Source organism: Cyprinodon tularosa, unplaced genomic scaffold (genome assembly GCF_016077235.1).
Source record: "Cyprinodon tularosa strain WSP-4 unplaced genomic scaffold, ASM1607723v1 ctg10, whole genome shotgun sequence".
Lineage (NCBI taxonomy): Eukaryota > Metazoa > Chordata > Actinopteri > Cyprinodontiformes > Cyprinodontidae > Cyprinodon > Cyprinodon tularosa.
The window spans coordinates 1,729,412-1,746,567 of record NW_024037782.1 but is presented as its reverse complement, the minus strand read 5'-3'; the positions used below and the strand labels follow the sequence as shown (position 1 = coordinate 1,746,567).

General features: G+C 37.7%; 1 protein-coding gene across 18 annotated transcripts in view; it reads right to left on the bottom strand.

Moving 5' to 3' along the window:
- Positions 1 to 10,362, bottom strand: part of LOC119791787 (R3H domain-containing protein 2) — a 60,909-nt gene extending 50,547 nt beyond the window's left edge. For all 18 annotated transcript variants that reach the window (XM_038298295.1, XM_038298134.1, XM_038298668.1 and 15 more), the window contains exon 1: positions 10,083 to 10,362. The gene's annotated coding sequence lies outside the window, so the exon portion shown is untranslated. The remainder of the gene's footprint in view (positions 1 to 10,082) is intronic.
- Positions 10,363 to 17,156: the final 6,794 nt, after the last annotated feature.

Genomic DNA, 17,156 nt, shown 5'->3' with positions numbered 1-17,156 from the left:
TCTCCCTGCAGTGACTTTACTGCAAACGTCAGCTGAAAGATGCTGTGGGAGGGGCATATAAAAGTTCAGCGACAAAAACTATTTTAACAGCAACTTAAAAAGCTCTGGAGCTGGGATCTGGCATATACAAGTCTGATTGGGAAAGGTTTAAACTGAATTATGTGGCCAGCTAAGGTTTTTGTCCAGCTTATAATTTCTTTTTTGTTTTGTGTTTGAGAAGTGACCTTGCTGTTTTTTGACAACAAAAACAGTAGATGTAGATTTCTAAGTCAGGAACATTGGGATCTTGAAATTTAATTCATAATAATAATTTATAACAATGGAACCCATATAATAAAACTTAGAATCAATTAATCTTCATTATATATCTAACTATAAGGCAAAGGTGCAAATGAATGAACTACTGTCCCCATCATGATTAAAAGAAACGAGTTAAGGGAGAAAAGGTTTGGGAAATACAACTAATTCAATTATTGCGATAAACATTTTTAAATTTCTTTATAACATGCAGTCATAATCACTTATTATTTTGTTGTAATAATAAACAAAGCAGTATAGCTCATGAAGTAAAAACTCTTTCTTCCCAGAAAAAGGAAGCTACAGCATAACCAATGTAACTATCTTTATACCAATATATACACAGTTTTAGTAATTTCTAGGGAAGCACCAAAATGAAAATTCTCGGCCGAAACAAAAAAAATTAACGTGAAAAACCGAAAGAAGTCATTATGTCAAATATTAAAATTACAGCATTTTTGGCCCTGATGTGTACTAATCTACTTAAACAAACTCATATTGTTTTAAACTCAAGGCATTTCTATCAATATAAATTATTCAATAACAAAAGTACCGAAATATTTATTTACCATTGACATTTTGTTAAGTCCTTCACATTAGCAGGATCACTAGGAAACTTTCTTGCTTTTTCAAACACGTCCACCACAGACCAAGTGGCCATGTTCGGTGGCAGTTGCCTTTTCTGTCGTATTCTTCCCATATTAAGAATGGTGATGGGGATGTTTGGATTTCTGTCGCAATTATGTGCAACTGCCCTGAGCACGCATTGAGACCAATGTGCAGCGTTTAAACTCGCAATCCATCAGTCAAATCATCCGACGCACCAACAGCTCCGGCAAGATCCGCTCTGCAACCTGTGCTCTCGTGCTTCAGAGATTTACTTAGCACGCTCGACAAAGTCTCTGAATGTTTGGATGAGCTGTTTGCTTGCAATCTTTTTTTCCCCTGTGCTGGATGTGCCGTTTGTCGAACATTACAAGTTCCGGCCTTGTTGTTTAATGTCTTTCGGCCTAAACTTCACTTTACACTCATTTTTAGCCAAAAATATATACGGTGGCCGAATTTTCGGTGCATGCCTAATAATTTCAGTTATCTATGGCAACAGTCCCCTGTGCATTAAATTACCCCCTGTGAAATAAAATTACCCTGAAAGCATGACAGTTTTTGTTTTCTAACAGGTCTTCTGCTCTAAATGCTTCTCCAGACAGTTTGGCACCTTAAGCACAAATGAGAAAACCTTCTGTTTACCTTCCAGAGTGTCTGTCTACTTTAAGAGAGAGGTTTAAATTTACAGTCTGTTTTTGCTCATATAAAGAGAGTAGAGAAGTTTTCTATGCTCACATGGTGAATTTCCCTAGGCTAAATCAGGACAGCATTAGCATCAATGGTAAGTGCTGTCTTCTAACTATAGTGCAATTTATGAATCCTGCAGAACTTAAACAGACAAAGCAAAGCAAGAATGTTTCCCTCAGATGTTTCAAACTGCTTTTCTATTAAAACAAACCACTTGATGACTTAGCAATCCTAGCATGACCTGGACAAATTTGTCGCAGGGTGACCACATGACCAGGATAAAGGGCACTAATGCCATCTAATGCCTAAAAAGTCCAGCTGCTTCTGAACTTGATCCACCTGGTTATTTCTTTTACCACACTGTTGCAGTAGATGTGGAAATATCCCAAAGAGAACGGCAAGCTCTACAAGAACAGACTGACAAAGATACAAAGGCTGGGGTTTGCCTGATTAGTTCACTTAACACTGGGGGGGGGAAAAACATGTACTTCACTAGAATAGAATGTATGTCATGCAGTTATTACAAGGTAAATAACACCCCCTACAATAAACCACTTTTAAGATATGATTCCACACACTAAGCAAAATCTTCCGAAATGTTGGAATAAACATCTACACATTTTCTTTTCTTATTCATCAGAGAAATGTCCACTCATATATCACCGACCCTTAAGTGAATGAGACATGCTCAATCTTTGGCCAGACTTTATGCTGTCAGAGCCTTTCTGCTCTGATCAATAATCTGAATAAAAAAAAAGATGGACACGGAAAGCAAAGTGGAAAAAAAAACACTAAAATGGTAAATTCAATAGGAGTAGAGAGAACGTGATGGAGGGAAACAAATAATGGAGATGAACAGAATCAGGAGTGGTTGAGGGAAGAGACTCAGCAGCAACAGCACCAGGCTTGGTGCTTTGGCAGAGATCTATAAATAGCTCTTCAAATCTCTCTAGAAAAAGACTCTCTTCTACTTATGGTGCTGTATACACAGATTCAGAGACAGAAGCAGATATGGACACCATGTTGACAAACTGATTACATCAAACATGGTTACAGTCAATTGTTTTAACACTGGGACTCTATGAAATATAATAGAAACCCTGGCACTTCTTATTTAATATGTAGAAAATACAAAAACAGATGCTTGCAAAACGTGTTTTGCATTTACTAACCAAAATGAACACATTGAATTGAGCAAGGAAATTGTTTTAGGTTTATTTCTTGTCATTTTTTTCAAGCAGAAAAAGGTACTAAATAAAGAGCGACAAGCTGCAGGATACAAAGGGGAAAAATATGTTGTCAGAGAAGCAGATTATTTTCACTCTCTTACTGGTGGCCTTAGCAACAGTAGATTGTAGATTCAATGACTCACCTCTATTGGATCTTACTATAGAATATTCTTATCTCAATATCTTTAGACAAAGACAAAGCTTTGTTTCAGATGTGGCCTTTCATATATACTCTATCAATAACATATTGAGATAAATATATCACCATCCGGCTTAAGAATAAAGATATTTTTCTCCATAATTGCAAGCCCTAAGCTAGACCTATTTTAAATGTATTAATTTATGTTTGTGCGTTACTGAATTATTCGCTACAATATAATTCCAGTGGACGAATCTACCAATCTTCTAAAAGCACGTGCTTTAGTGTAACCAGTTTAGTTCATAAAGGCAGCTTATGATATTGTTTATTAATCGCTTTGAAAACAGCAATCACATATGCAAGTCAATGTACAAGCTAGCTTAACAATCATACACACCGGTTCTCTATACCGTCACTAGACTGGATTTTTAATTGGGGTGCGGAAAAAGTTTTTTTAAGGCACCTAATCCTTGATTTTTTTATGCTTGCACACATTATGGTCAGACACAAGTCAGGAGCGTCCAGTAAATTGCATACAGATGCATCTGAAGCTTCTGCTGCTCCTGTGTTCAATGCCAGAGTGGCTTTGCTACATTTGTGGTGATAAGCTGGTAAAAAAAGTAGGTTTAATTTTTATTTATTTTAAGCGAGTAGGTACACCTGAAAACATAATCTGGGCAGTCAGTTTATCCAGATTAAGATCCTGCGTCAAAGTATTATTTTGCTCTCGGAGCTGCTCAGATCCCCACATACCGGCGGTGCATTTTCATTGGGAATTGGAGGGTTTCCACTACCGTTAGCACCGCTGGAAGTAGCGTTTTTCCAGGTATGTGGTACAAACTGCAGACACTTGAATAATAAAAGGGAACCAAAAACACACACACATATTTATATATATATATATATATATAGAAATTCATATTTTTTTTTTAGATTTTTACGGCACTAGTTTTTTCGACAATAGACTGACAGGAAAGCGGGTAAGAGAGAGGGGGAGAGACATGCAGCAAAGGACCACGGGTCAGATTGGAACCTAGGTTGGCGGCGTTGAGGACAAAGGACTCGTACATGGGTCTTGCGCGCTAATAGCTGCTTCATCTGCACAAATCCGCCCCAAAAAAAACCTATAAAATAACATTTTAAGTTGATTTAGGCATTCACACTAGAAGTCCCTGAGAAGTCCAGTTCTCCTGCAAGCCCCCCTCCCCTCTTCAAGTTTGTGTATTCACTCTACCTTGCTAACTGTCTCTATTGTAATGCAAATAACCTCTGATATGACCAGCCCTTCTACATGAGGCTGCATAAAGGCTGAAACAAACTGGCATCAGAACAAGAGCATGCTCCAAACACTTTTCATTACCTGCCCCTGCAACATCAGACCTTTTTGCAGGAATATCTTGATAAGTCATATCTAAATATTTTATTTAGGGCAAACCTATTGAACAACAAGATATCATACGGGTCCTAGTTCATGAGCTGAGAACAGGTTATAACAATGCCTTTCCAACAAGGCAAAGCAGAGCCTGTTTATATTATCCATTCACCAACAGACTCATTTAATAAACTGTTTCAGAGGAGGGATCATAGCGCTATGCTTGAGCAGTGCTGTGTCTGTCTCCCTGCCAGCTCTCAGATCAGCTTCTCTGATAGGTTGATGTGATGCTTCGAGCAGCAAAAGTTACATTTTTCCAAATCCAGCAGATGCTGCTTGTGAAGCACATTACACGCCTCTGATGCTCAGAATCTTATGAGGCGCGCTTCGGCTGCTCAGATGTGTCAAGATGCGCTGCTCCTGCTGCTCTTGATGCGCTGCAGGATCTTTTGATGCACATCAACCATTGACTTTGCATGTAAAACGGCTACTTCTGCTGCTTCAATGTGGTGTGAACGTAGCATAAGACATCAACTTATTTGGTGCATTAAAAAATGGTGTTGAAGTAGAACTAACTTATCTAGACCAGAGTCAGCCTTTCAAAAAAATTTTAATAGAAAGAAAGTTCCAGGGAAGCACAAACTTACGGAAACTGGCCTTTTATCTCAGTGATTTAAATCACAAAACAAAGAACAGATTTTCATGGAAATTTCAGAAACAAATGTTCCATTGCCAATTTTTAGAATCACATGACTTGAAAATGCAAATAACAAATAAGAGACAACTTTACCAGAACAGATGGTTGAATCACAGCTCTGAAAGCCTGCACTGTGATTCCATCTAATTATTACAGCAATCTGGCTATTTTAAGCTTAACAGTCAAAAACTAGGCCTAAGGCCAAGATACAAAGAGCCATGACATTTTTAATCATATATGTGTGTTTTACAAACTCTAAATCCTTTATTAATTAAAAAATTGAATCAAGTGGGACAGAGAAACTTGGAAAGGTGTTGAATTGTGTATGACTTAAACTGATATAGGATGTAAACGGATATGCAAAGAGAACTTTGTGAGTCTTTCAAGTTAAACAAAAACACCTCACCAGCAGCTACAGTTTTGCCTAAAAAAGAAAATGACGACAATAAACCTACCTCCCTTAGAGCCCAAGGAAAATGCAAAATTATTTTTCTGTAACTTTGTTGTTCCACTTAAGATGTTACTGAGCGTATAACGGACATGTTTCTACTGTGTTACATGCACAGTAGAAATCTGACAACTGGGAAAACAGAATAATTGTTATTTTCAGATCTAGAGAGTTTATACAGAAATAAGATTTTCAAGATACACGTTCAAGCCTGCTATCAAATTTCATCCTTGCTGGGTGCATGTTCAGAGTAAGGGCTGGTCCAAGAAAGTAGTGCTTACAGAATGTATGGACAAACAGCAGAGGGAAGATTTCAAGATATCACGGTTCATCCCACAACTCCACTGGGGTTTTCTTTGATTCCTATGAGACTGAAGAGGAGATTCTAAACGCAGTCTATACGCAGGGGACAGTATTGCGGAAGGGGACAATGGACCAGTCCACAGCTTGGCCGCGCCTCACTTTAACAATGTAGATTAAACAGTGAGGAGAACCCTCACTGACCTCTTCCAATCCAATATGATTTTTATAGCATTTTAAAATAAACTCAAAATAAGAACTAATATAATTTCCAGTTAATAAAATAGGTACATGGAAATAAAGCAAACGTAACAGCAATATATGAAACAATACCCAACTAAGTGTTAGAAGCTCCAAAGAAAATAGCACAGATAGGTGCAAGCCAAAAGAATTGACAGACTGCTGGGTGTCAAAACATCTTTAGTAAGACCAAGCAAAAGTCTGTTACCTCCAATTTAAGCCTTTTTTTTTTTGTTGCCATAATGCGGATGACTGAGAATTTCCATTTCCATTCGTGTCTTTATGTAACCTTCCTCACTTTTTGTGGTTTATTCAGCACTATTTTGTACAGCAATAAATGAAACCACGTGACGTTTATTGGGACATCAGTGCTTTCAGTGGAAAAAATGAGTGATCGCTAAATAGGATTCTCCAAAATCTCTTCAGTACAATAGCATGTATTTACAACAGTTTTAGCCAAATATAGAAATCCCTTTTTTGAAGCAAAGGGAAAATAAACTAGCCATGACGTGGAGCTGGTAGGTTAGGTGAAAACTAGAGACGAATCAGGGTTTAGGAATGAGTAACTCTAATTTAATGCATTTTAATGCTCTTTTGATGCTTTTAGAAATAAATCTAATGCTATTAACAGGTACCCATGACTTGGTCCCCACGCCAGCTCTCCATCAGTTTGGGGGTCCTTAGCCCGTAAAAACGTTAAAGACCCCTGTCTTTTATATATATATATATATATATATATATATATATATATATATATATATATATATATATATACTTTGTCATCTTTAATGTTGATAGGTTGCAGCCATGTCCTGAATTTCTCGTTTTCCAGCCACTTTAGTTGAAATTTGCATTTTCCCATTCTCTAGCTTTTTCTCCACCTCAAACTTGTTTTCCGTACATACGCCTTTAAGATCAAGCAGTTCCAGGCACACACGCAGCACCAGTTATATCTGATATAATATATCTGACGAAATTTTTTTTATTAAGTTTATTTTTTATTAAAGCATTTTAATGCCACTATAATCACATTTAATTTTAATGCCAATTAAGGCCTTAATTTAACAAAAAATGTAATTACTTATAATGATTTTAATGACCCATGGAAACCCTGCGAATGTTTGACTTTCCAATGGCTGAAACAAATAATCCAGTTAGAACTGGGTGTTTGGGGATCAATCCATTTTACTAGGCTGATACATAAAGCATGGTATCATGGGGATAGGGAATGTTGAGAAGTCACCAAGCCTTCTAAAACCGATTTCCCACTGAAAACCAGGGTTTTCCAAAACCAGGTTGACCAGCGAACAATCAACTTTTTGCACTTCTCCAATTTGACAGAAAAGCCAAAATCTGATCACCTGCTGTCGACAATGCAACAGAAATCAGTGATGTAAATAACGGAGAGAAACGTGGACAGGAGCTAGAGCATAGTCAGTATTCTGTATTTCACTCTTTTCTCTGTCCGAATCTCTCGTCAGTGCCGCACCGTTTTTATAGAATGTAAACTAAGTTGTTTGGGCTTGTTAGATCAGCAGCGACTGGCGCGGTTTGTTGACGTCTGTACGTTGCGTTCAAAGGTGTCAAGTAATTTAGCTGATCAACCCGGGTCAACCCCACAACACGCCGATCAGAGCCACGGGTCGCTTGCCGAGTCGTTTGACTGGATAGACACGCATCGGTGAGCTGTTCCCACTGCCACTAAAAGATAATTATTCCTGAGTTTAAACTGGTTTTTCAGCCAGTTTCAGAGGGTTATTAAAGACAACATGCCAATGGGGAGGAGGAACGAGGATCTACAGCCCCCAGGGGGAAGAGAAAGTTTACTGAAAAATGGTGCTTTCAGGAAGACTGTTTTGCAAGAGACTGACTTATTTATGACAATGCTGAGCTAATGATCTGCTCTGTGTGCAGCAAATATGCAAAAGAAAACAGACATGATTAATTTGTCGCTGGCTGTCAGTCTATGAAACAGGAGAGCGTCCATGAACTTAAATGCAGTAAATGCCAAATTGCTGGATGTTCATGCCTCAGGCTCAGTCGAATCAACCCATACTACAGCAACTGTGAGAGTGCATTGATGACAACATCAACACGGCACACGAAGAGGGTAATATTATTTTGCACCACCCATGCAACTGTAAGAAAAGCTATGCTTTTATTTATGGACAATATAACAAATTAAAATTGTCTTCTGTTTTTTTTAATGGTTTTATTTATGGACACACTATCAAATAAAAGTATTTTGCACTTTTTTGAATGACATTTAATTAAATTCTAAATCACAACTTTATTCAACGAAACTACATGAAATTTTACGGTAACTTTGTTTGCATTTAACATGATGCCTTAGAGCAGAGGTCTTTCACAGGGGGTCCAGGGAGGTACTGCATGAATCAGACACATTTTTTGACTTAGCAGACTAAAAAACAACCACAAGGCAAAAAAATGCAAGTACAGTAACACACCCACCACCTATTTTACCCTCCACCCATTTCACCCACCACCCAGATAACCCTAGATTAAAAATTATCCGTCAGGGATTAGGAAAATTGGCATAATTGTATGCCATGCGCACAGTGTAAATGTGGCTATCATATGTACAGTGATGCAGGTCATACATTAAAAACTGTTAATTATTATTTTTTTCTCTTGGGAGAGGTGAATTTAAATGTTATAGAGCTAAACATGTTAAATTGGTGACCTGTTATGTTATTATTATTGTCTTGTTGCTGCATTTATTTTGTCAGGGAAAACTAATCCTGAGTCAGTTAAAAGTCAGGCAATTCTGAAATTATGTAAGACTGTGGAAACCCTGTATAAAATAACTACGTATAATGATTCTCTAGAAAAGTCACATTATATTAAATATATTATCTTGTAAAAACGTACCGTGACTAAAAGTTATTCATTTGTGACATTGACTTCTGTCTTGTGATTTATCTGAAGTTTTTAACCTGTCAAGTTTTTTTTAGATTTTTACCATTACAATTATATTTTTCCAAGCACACAACAGTTTAAAGCAAAGTTTAGTTTGAAAAGAATGTGCAGGAAGGATTGAAAAGCATGTTAACATGGTAATGTAGGCTTGAGTTCATTATCTGACGCATGCATATACACACCAGGAACCTGTAAACTTAAAAAATACTGAATTACAAAAAATAATAAAAAAAACCGAACATGCTTCATTGATATATATACAAAAATGACTATTAGGAACTATTTTTATCAAACATTGTACTGGGCAAGTAAAATTTGTTTCTGGGCAACCGAAATGTGAACTTCTCAAGTGGTAAAAATCCTTAACGTCAACCCCTGTATATATATATATATATATATATATATATATATATATATATATATATATATATATATATATATATATATATATATATATATATATATATAGTATACTGGTAAACTCGTTCATTGTATGCTTTAACTATGGCTGTACATTTCCTATTTTACAATACTGTATCCATCAACAATAACTGCCTTAATTTCTTCTTTAATCACACATTCTCCGACTTTGAGCCACATCTCACGTATACCAAGAAGATTGAGAGCTATCTTAGACATCTCCAGTCAGCCATTGGGAACGCGGACTTTAAAGATGGTGCTTCATGTTACATTTCAAATGAGACTAAATATAGTAGATCTTCAAGCATAGATTATCTCAAATCATCTTCCGAGCTCAGCTTACGTGCTCCGTCCCCGTGTGCTTTGACTCCAATTAAGAAAATTTGTCAAGTTGTCAATTTGAAGAAATTATGGCAGTATGGTCAGTGGTGGCTACCAGTTGCCTGATAATATTAGCCGCTAACAATAGCTAGCTGCTCGCTCTAGCCTGCTTACTCCAAAGAGTATAATTAGCCACCGAGCTAATATTAGCCCAACTAGCTAGCCCTTTCTTTATAGTATACGCTAACTGTCCGATGCTAATAAAAGACACCCTTTATGTTATCAATTTAAAACAGACAAGACATGACTCTTGTCATAGAGCAGTCCAGCCATTGTTGTGTCCTTAAATAGGAGTGTTACGTTTGCTAGCTTCCAAAATGACTTACCGCTGCTAATATGATGTTGCTGCTAGCCGAGTGGATCCAAACGAGCCGACTGTCAAAATAGCGCCGCGTGCGGGTACAGCGCCACGAAAGTTAAGGGCAGACAAGCAAGCGCTGGGAAGCGGGGCAGTCTGCGCTGTCAGTGGAATCTTACTGAATAACAACAAAACACTAAAGAATAAAACGACATAAATTAAAGAAAAAAGAAACAAAACACTAGTCCCCCTCTTCTCGGCTCCGGCTTGTGTGTCAGCGTCAGGTTTTTGTCCCCCCCCAACCGGCTGTTGACGTCAGTGACGTACCTCCCTGTCACTCAGAGGCGTTCAGGGCACAGAGAAAGTTGTTAAAGTCATGGTTCAAGTGATCTTAATATTAATAAATTAAAAAGAATACAAATGGAAAGTAACAGGATATTCTACTTCTTGTGCTGATATACGGAATATCACAGGACCTTTTGTTACACATTTTATTCATTTCCCATTTTATTAATTCATATATATTATATTTTATTTATGTATTTTTTACTGTTTTCAAGGCTGCATTTTAAAAAATGAAATTGTCTAGAGCTGTTTTAAACAAAATTTCTTTTTGTTTACACTCGTGTATACAAAATGACTAAATAAATCAGTCTAAGTCATGAGTGTTTTAAGACTGTTATTTAAGCCCAAGTCTGGTTAGTACTTGTTAGAGGAAATTTACCTTTTGAAAATAACAACATCTAGATATTTAACCCCGTTTTCAGTAAACCAACATTCCTACACTACCTATGTCATTTTTTTTTATTGACCTTATGTAGGTCTATAGACTCTAAAACATCTTCTACAAAAAAAAAAAAAAAAAACTCTTTAGGAGCAGTAATCTAGTCTGTTCCTGTTTGGCTGTGACACCATCCGACAGATGAATATCAGCTGTGGTGCGGCCATCAACACCTTTGTTTATAGATGTTGGAGCTTGGCCTTTTTTCAGGATATTCCTGTTTTTCTGACTGTGACTAACTGTATATGCTCCCTTTCATGCTCTGACATGCGAGCTGGCTCGGAGCTTGTTTGCCCTGCTGTGTGTTTCCTGGACGGGGCTGCCTGTGGAGCTGGTGAACAGTTACCTTGTATCTCTGCTTCTTTCTGTATCTCTGCTTCTGTCTCCTTTAAGCTCAGTTGGCCTTGGCAGAGTGAGCCTGGTTCTGCTGGAGGTTTCTTCCTGTTAAAAGGGAGTTTTCCTCTCCACTGTCGCTACAGGCATGCATTGTATGAGGGATTGCTGATGAGTCAATGAGTCGATGCAATCAACTGGTTTTCCTTAGAAAACTTTGAACCAGTCTGACTGTATGATCTGGTCGAACTGTCTCTGTAAAGTCTCTTGAGATAATATGTGTTGTAAATTGACACTATATAAATAAACTGAATTGAATTAAAATAAATTAGAAAAAAACCATAGAAAAATATGCATTTTAAATCTAAGAAGGAAAAAGCTTTTTATTAAAATGTGATTTATCTAGAACTCATTAGCAGGTAAATCTTTAGCTTCATTTGGTTCAAATATATATATATTTTTTTAAATCATATTTGGGACCTTTTGCCATTGAATTATTAAAAGGTTAATCCAAAAAACAGATTAATGGACTTGAATAATAATTGCTTATTTAGAACTAGTCTGATCAAATATTTTAAAGGTTTTGTTGTATTTAATAAATGAATTCAGAAAATATATAAATACACATTTGGTAGTCAACTGTGATTATCAAATAGAGATTACGTAATTTAAGAGATTACCTGATAATCTGAGGCAGCGGGAAAAAAAAGTTTAACAAGTTAACGAAAAGAAAATGTTACTGTATGCAACAAGCTTCTGGCATAAATCTTCGGGATATTAAACTATAACTAAGAGATTATACTGTAGTTTCTGAGTTATTGCAGAAATTGTAGAGCTTACTTGAAGGCTTTGGTTTCATGCTTTGGGTGTAGCAGTCTTCATTAAAAGTAAACCTACACACATTTACCATAAGTTTGAAGGTTGGATCATTCGTTCCAAAAGCTTTATTTTCATTTCTTTTATCAAATCTAAATCCAGTTTTTACAAGTGTTTGGGTTTATCTCGTTGGAACATCCAACTCTGTCAAGGTTTTAGCCATTGATATTGATTTATGATAAAGTTAATTTAACTATACCAGATGAAAATATCTGTTTTTCCAATTCTTGTTTTATTATTAATAAAGCAGTGATGTTTCAAAATTTCTCCCTAAGAGCATGAACATAAGGGAGAGAAGTACCATGAAAATAGTTAAATCCTTGTTCAAATTAACTTGTCAAATTGCAGACCTAAGTCAAATTTTGGAATCTGCTATAAGATGAAGAAAGAAAACAAGAAGAGATTTCAGGGAGGGGAGACGTGAAATTATTGCTACAGAACAATATACAGAACAACTTAAGCTCAATATAAGAGAAATCAAGAAGTCATACAGTTAGAGGCTGAAAAACAAGCTCCAGGAGAACAATATTAGAGATGTGTGGTTGGGGATGAAGAAGATCACAGGCTTCAAGCAGATGTGTGATCAGACAGATAGAAGTATGAACAGAACCAATGAAGTGAATCTTTACAATCGGTTTAATTTAGTAACTGACATGATGCTTGAACCAGAGACTCTTAAGCAAGAGACTTCGGACACTGAAGCAGATTTAGAAGGTTTATTCGCTGAAGTGTTGAAGAAGGTTTGCAGACCATTGACCAGGGGAAAGGAAAAGAGCTTGGGCTGAAGCAGAGAAGGAGAGCCTATGTTCTTTTTCAGAGGATGGATTTGGGATGGATGGAGGGTGGACAGGCAGGCTGGTGGGTCCTGTAAGGAGTCAACCCGACACGAGACAGTTATAATAATAATAATAATAACTGTATTTTTATTATTAATAATAAAATAAAGGGCCCCGCTGATTGCCGACAAGGAGTACCAGCTGGAATCAATAAGCCCGCCACCCTGTAAGTAAACAAACCAAGAAACCTAACAGTAACACACTCAGCATCTTTCTTTCCTGGCCAAAGTCAAAATGGTGTCCCATGCTTCTTTGACCCAAAGCTTCTCTCTCACACCTCAAATGTTTTATCTTCCACCTCTGTCATTTCCTTCCGCTTCTATGCCTTTGTCCTCAACCAAATCTAAATCATGGTGCTTTCCCTCAGCTTTACACCTGTCCATTTCTACAAGTCCAGTGATGAGACAACTGCCTGAATTGCACAATGCACCAGGTCCTGATGGTGTTATTCCCGGAGTCATGAAGGTCTCTGCAGAGCAGTTCCATGGGATTCTACAGCACCTCTACAACCTCAGCCTGACCCAGGAGACAGTTCCAGTTATTTGGAAGAACTCCTACCAAAGAAAATGCATCGCCTGTGGAGCTGGTGAACAGTTACCTTGCAGGCCAAAGGTCTTCAATGACTACAGACCTTTTGTCCTGACATCCCAAATAATGAAGGTCCTACAGTGACTCATACTGGTTCAACTCAGCACTAAACAAGCAGCAATCAGGACCCCTTGCACTTTGTTTTTAGTTGGTGTTGAAGATTGCATCATAAACTGGCTTCAACAAACCCATCGTCATTAAGACAAAGCAGGCAGCACTATCAGGGTCATATTCTTCCATTTCTCCGGGGTATTTAACATGAATCAGCGTAATTATCTTTTTCAGAAACTACACAAAACTCAAACAGTGGCCTCAGCAATCACCTGGATCCAAGATCGCCTGACAAACAGACCACAATGACTACCTGGTTACACTTGGTCTCTCACCACTGGCGTAGCCATGAGTGTGCCAGGGTGTACTATTGCCACCCAAAGAGGCAGCTGGTACACCTGGTAACCTACTGACTTGACCTTAATTTAAAAACAGCTGTCAGAGAAACTGGGCTCTGATTAAATAATAAATGTGTTTAGGGCAAAGCCAGGCCTCCGTGGCCTTTGAACTGAGAGCTGTGCAGTGCACAAAAGGTAAACAGAAATGAGTCGTGGTTTCCATTAATTATTAATGTGCACATATTGAGACATATTGTGTAGGTGTCATTTTTTTGGCACACAATGTCTTTCCTCTGGCTACGCCATTTCTTTTAAGTCTGAGAACCTCCGACTTCCACTACAAGATAGAGTCCTGTTATCTGCAGTATACAAGTAAAAAATGGACAAGAAGCTCTGTACAGGGAGCTGGTGAACCACTTGGTGGAATAGGGTGAAAACAATAATCTGATCCTGGGTGTGAACAAAACAGGGGAGATGATTTTAGACTTGAGAAGAAACAGGAACACGATGATGTTGGGATCTGAAGGTCTGTCCACTTTCTCCACCAGAGGGTGCACTGGATCTCCTGGAGCCGGAGCTGATTGCCACCACCTGTTGCTCATTTGCTCATCAGGAGACCAGTATATAAGGAGGCAGAGGACATCACTCCAGTGCCAGAGTGTTTGCCAGTTATGGTTAGCAAGCCTGAGCCAACCTGCCTGTCTGAATCTTTGACTCCCTGAAAACCTGAACCAGAACTTGATTTGTTTTGTCCTCTCTGCTTCCCAGGTTGAACCTGCCTGAAACCAGAAACCCTGAAGAGTTTCTCTGTTGGAAATCTGTCTGTCTGATCTCTGAAGAACCCTGGAGAATCAAACCTGTCAAAGACCTGCCTACCTGCTCTCTGAAGAATCTGGAAGTTAAACTCAAACCTGTGATCTGCAAGCACTCAAACCAAGCTCTGCCTCCACCAAGCCCTCAGCCTGCCTACAGCCTCTGGACCCTCCTGGTTCCCCCCCTCTGCCGCTCTGCTCAAACTCCAGAACAGGTACAGACCTGCACTCTCTCATCCTGCAAATCACCTGGACTTCTGCTAACTCCTCTGTCCCCCTCTGCAGTATACCCAGTCGTGACCAGTCCAGGATCTGATAACCCCCTGACCAGTTTACATTCTGTACAGTGTTTATTCAATAAACCTTTAAACTTTTTCCCAGTCTCTTGAGTGTTCTGCATGTGGGTTAGGAACCTGAAAAAAAAACATGACAGATGAATCCTATTTCCATCAGGGGAAAAGAAGTAGAGGTGGTGGAGTGTAAATACCTTGGTGTTCACCTGGATAACAAACTAGACTGGAGGCATAACTGTGAAGAGCAGACTGCACTTCCTAAGGAGGCTTAGATCCTTTAGTGTTAGCACCAAGATGCTGCATATCTTCTATAAATATGTTGTAGAGAGTCTGATCTCTTCTGCCGTCATCTGCTGGGTTAACAGCATCAGTACAAATGACTTAAAGAAGCTCAATATTGAAAAAGGCCAGCTGTAGTCTAGGAACTCCCCATGACATCTACAAATGATAGTCTACAGCTATCAACATAAACAAAGAATGAGTTACTGCAACATTTAATTTCCCTTTCGAAAAACAAAGTATTTATAAATAAAAAATTAAGAGTGGAAATGAATATTGTTAAATCAAAAGTTATTTATAACTGTAGAAAGGTCTCTCATGTCCATTTATTATTTGTAAATTGATGGTTTTCATTTATCGAAACACTTTTAATGCACTAGTGTGCATTAAAAGTCTGCTTAATTTGAATACATCCACTATGTTTGTAAGCTTGAATTTTTTATTAAACCATTTCCTTCCTTTGTGTTGTGACTATTGTATTACTGGATTCTAGCCTCCTATGATCCCTGGAAGTTTGGTCAGATAATAGATGGGGGCCTGGTCTTAGAGGACCTTAATGTATGGAGGGGATGATTAAACTGCACCACCAGCTCCTGCTTGAGAGAAAACTTATATTATAATTTGTTTAAGTATCTTATTCTATTTAATTTTTATATTTGTATTTACTATATAATATGTTTTTATTCTTAGTTGTCATTTAGTTCTGATAGTCGTCAGTTTTTCTTTTTTTAGGTAGTTCTTTATGCAGTCAGTTGGTTTGTTTTTTTGCCTGAATATTATTTTGCTTCTATTGCCCTTTTATGATCTACATATTCTTTTTTTAAAATCTAACCTGCAGGTAAAATTATAGAAGTATATTTGCTTTAAAGTGGGCTTCTCAGTGGTGCAGTGGGTAGCACTTCTGCCTTGCAGCGAGAAGGTTCTGGGTTTGTTCCTGGCCCAGGGTCTTTCTGCATGGAGTTTGCATGTTCTCCCTGAGGATGCGTTGGTTCTCTCCAGGTACTCTGGCTTCCTCCCACAGTCCAAAAACATGACTGTTTAGTTGGCTTCTCTAAATAGTCCTTAGGTGTGAGTGTGTGTGTGAATGGTTGTGTGTCTCTGTGTTGCCCTGCAATGGACTGGCAACCTTTCCAGAGTGAACCCCGCCTCTCGCACATTGACTGCTGGAGATAGGCACCAGCACCCCTTGTGACCCCATTTGGGAGAAGTGTGTCAGATAATGGATGGATTTGCTTTAAAGTATAACTATAATTTACTTCTTTGTTTTTTATTTTTGCTTTTTTTCTCTACTGATCAAGAAAACAAGTATAAATAATATACAATTTAAATTCAAATGTACTGTAAATAAAAACTGAAATATTGTTTTTATTTGTATAATTAATGCTTATTTTATACCGTTTATCTTAAATTTGCATTTTGTATTATTTTTCCTGAGTAGATTCTAAAACTGACATGCTGAACTCTCTTTTAAAAAGACACTTGACAAGTTTTGTTGACAGAATGTAGACCTTTGCTCTTTGAATAAAGCTTTAGTTTTTTTTCTTCACAAAAATGCTGCAAAAATCTTGTTTAGTTTGTTTTGTCTATGGGTTTATCTTGTGCGGAGTTCAAATTTTTACGCTTTCACTTTTTTATCTATCATTAGAAAGTGGACTTGGATAGTTGCAGTGCTTGCGATTCCCCACGTGTGGGCAGGCAAGTAATCTAATAATCAGTGAACCAGAGAATGTTTTTGTCTCACAATTATCGGTCAGTCTTAAAGTTCAGCGATTAAATGGTAAATGGAATCATCTTTATGTTTATATGGGAACAGAAAAGGTTGTATTCAATCTTATTATGCATGCACTCCATCAATTAATGATTCTGAAACATCATATTTTTTATATGGGGATATTTAATAGCTAAGTGTTTGAAA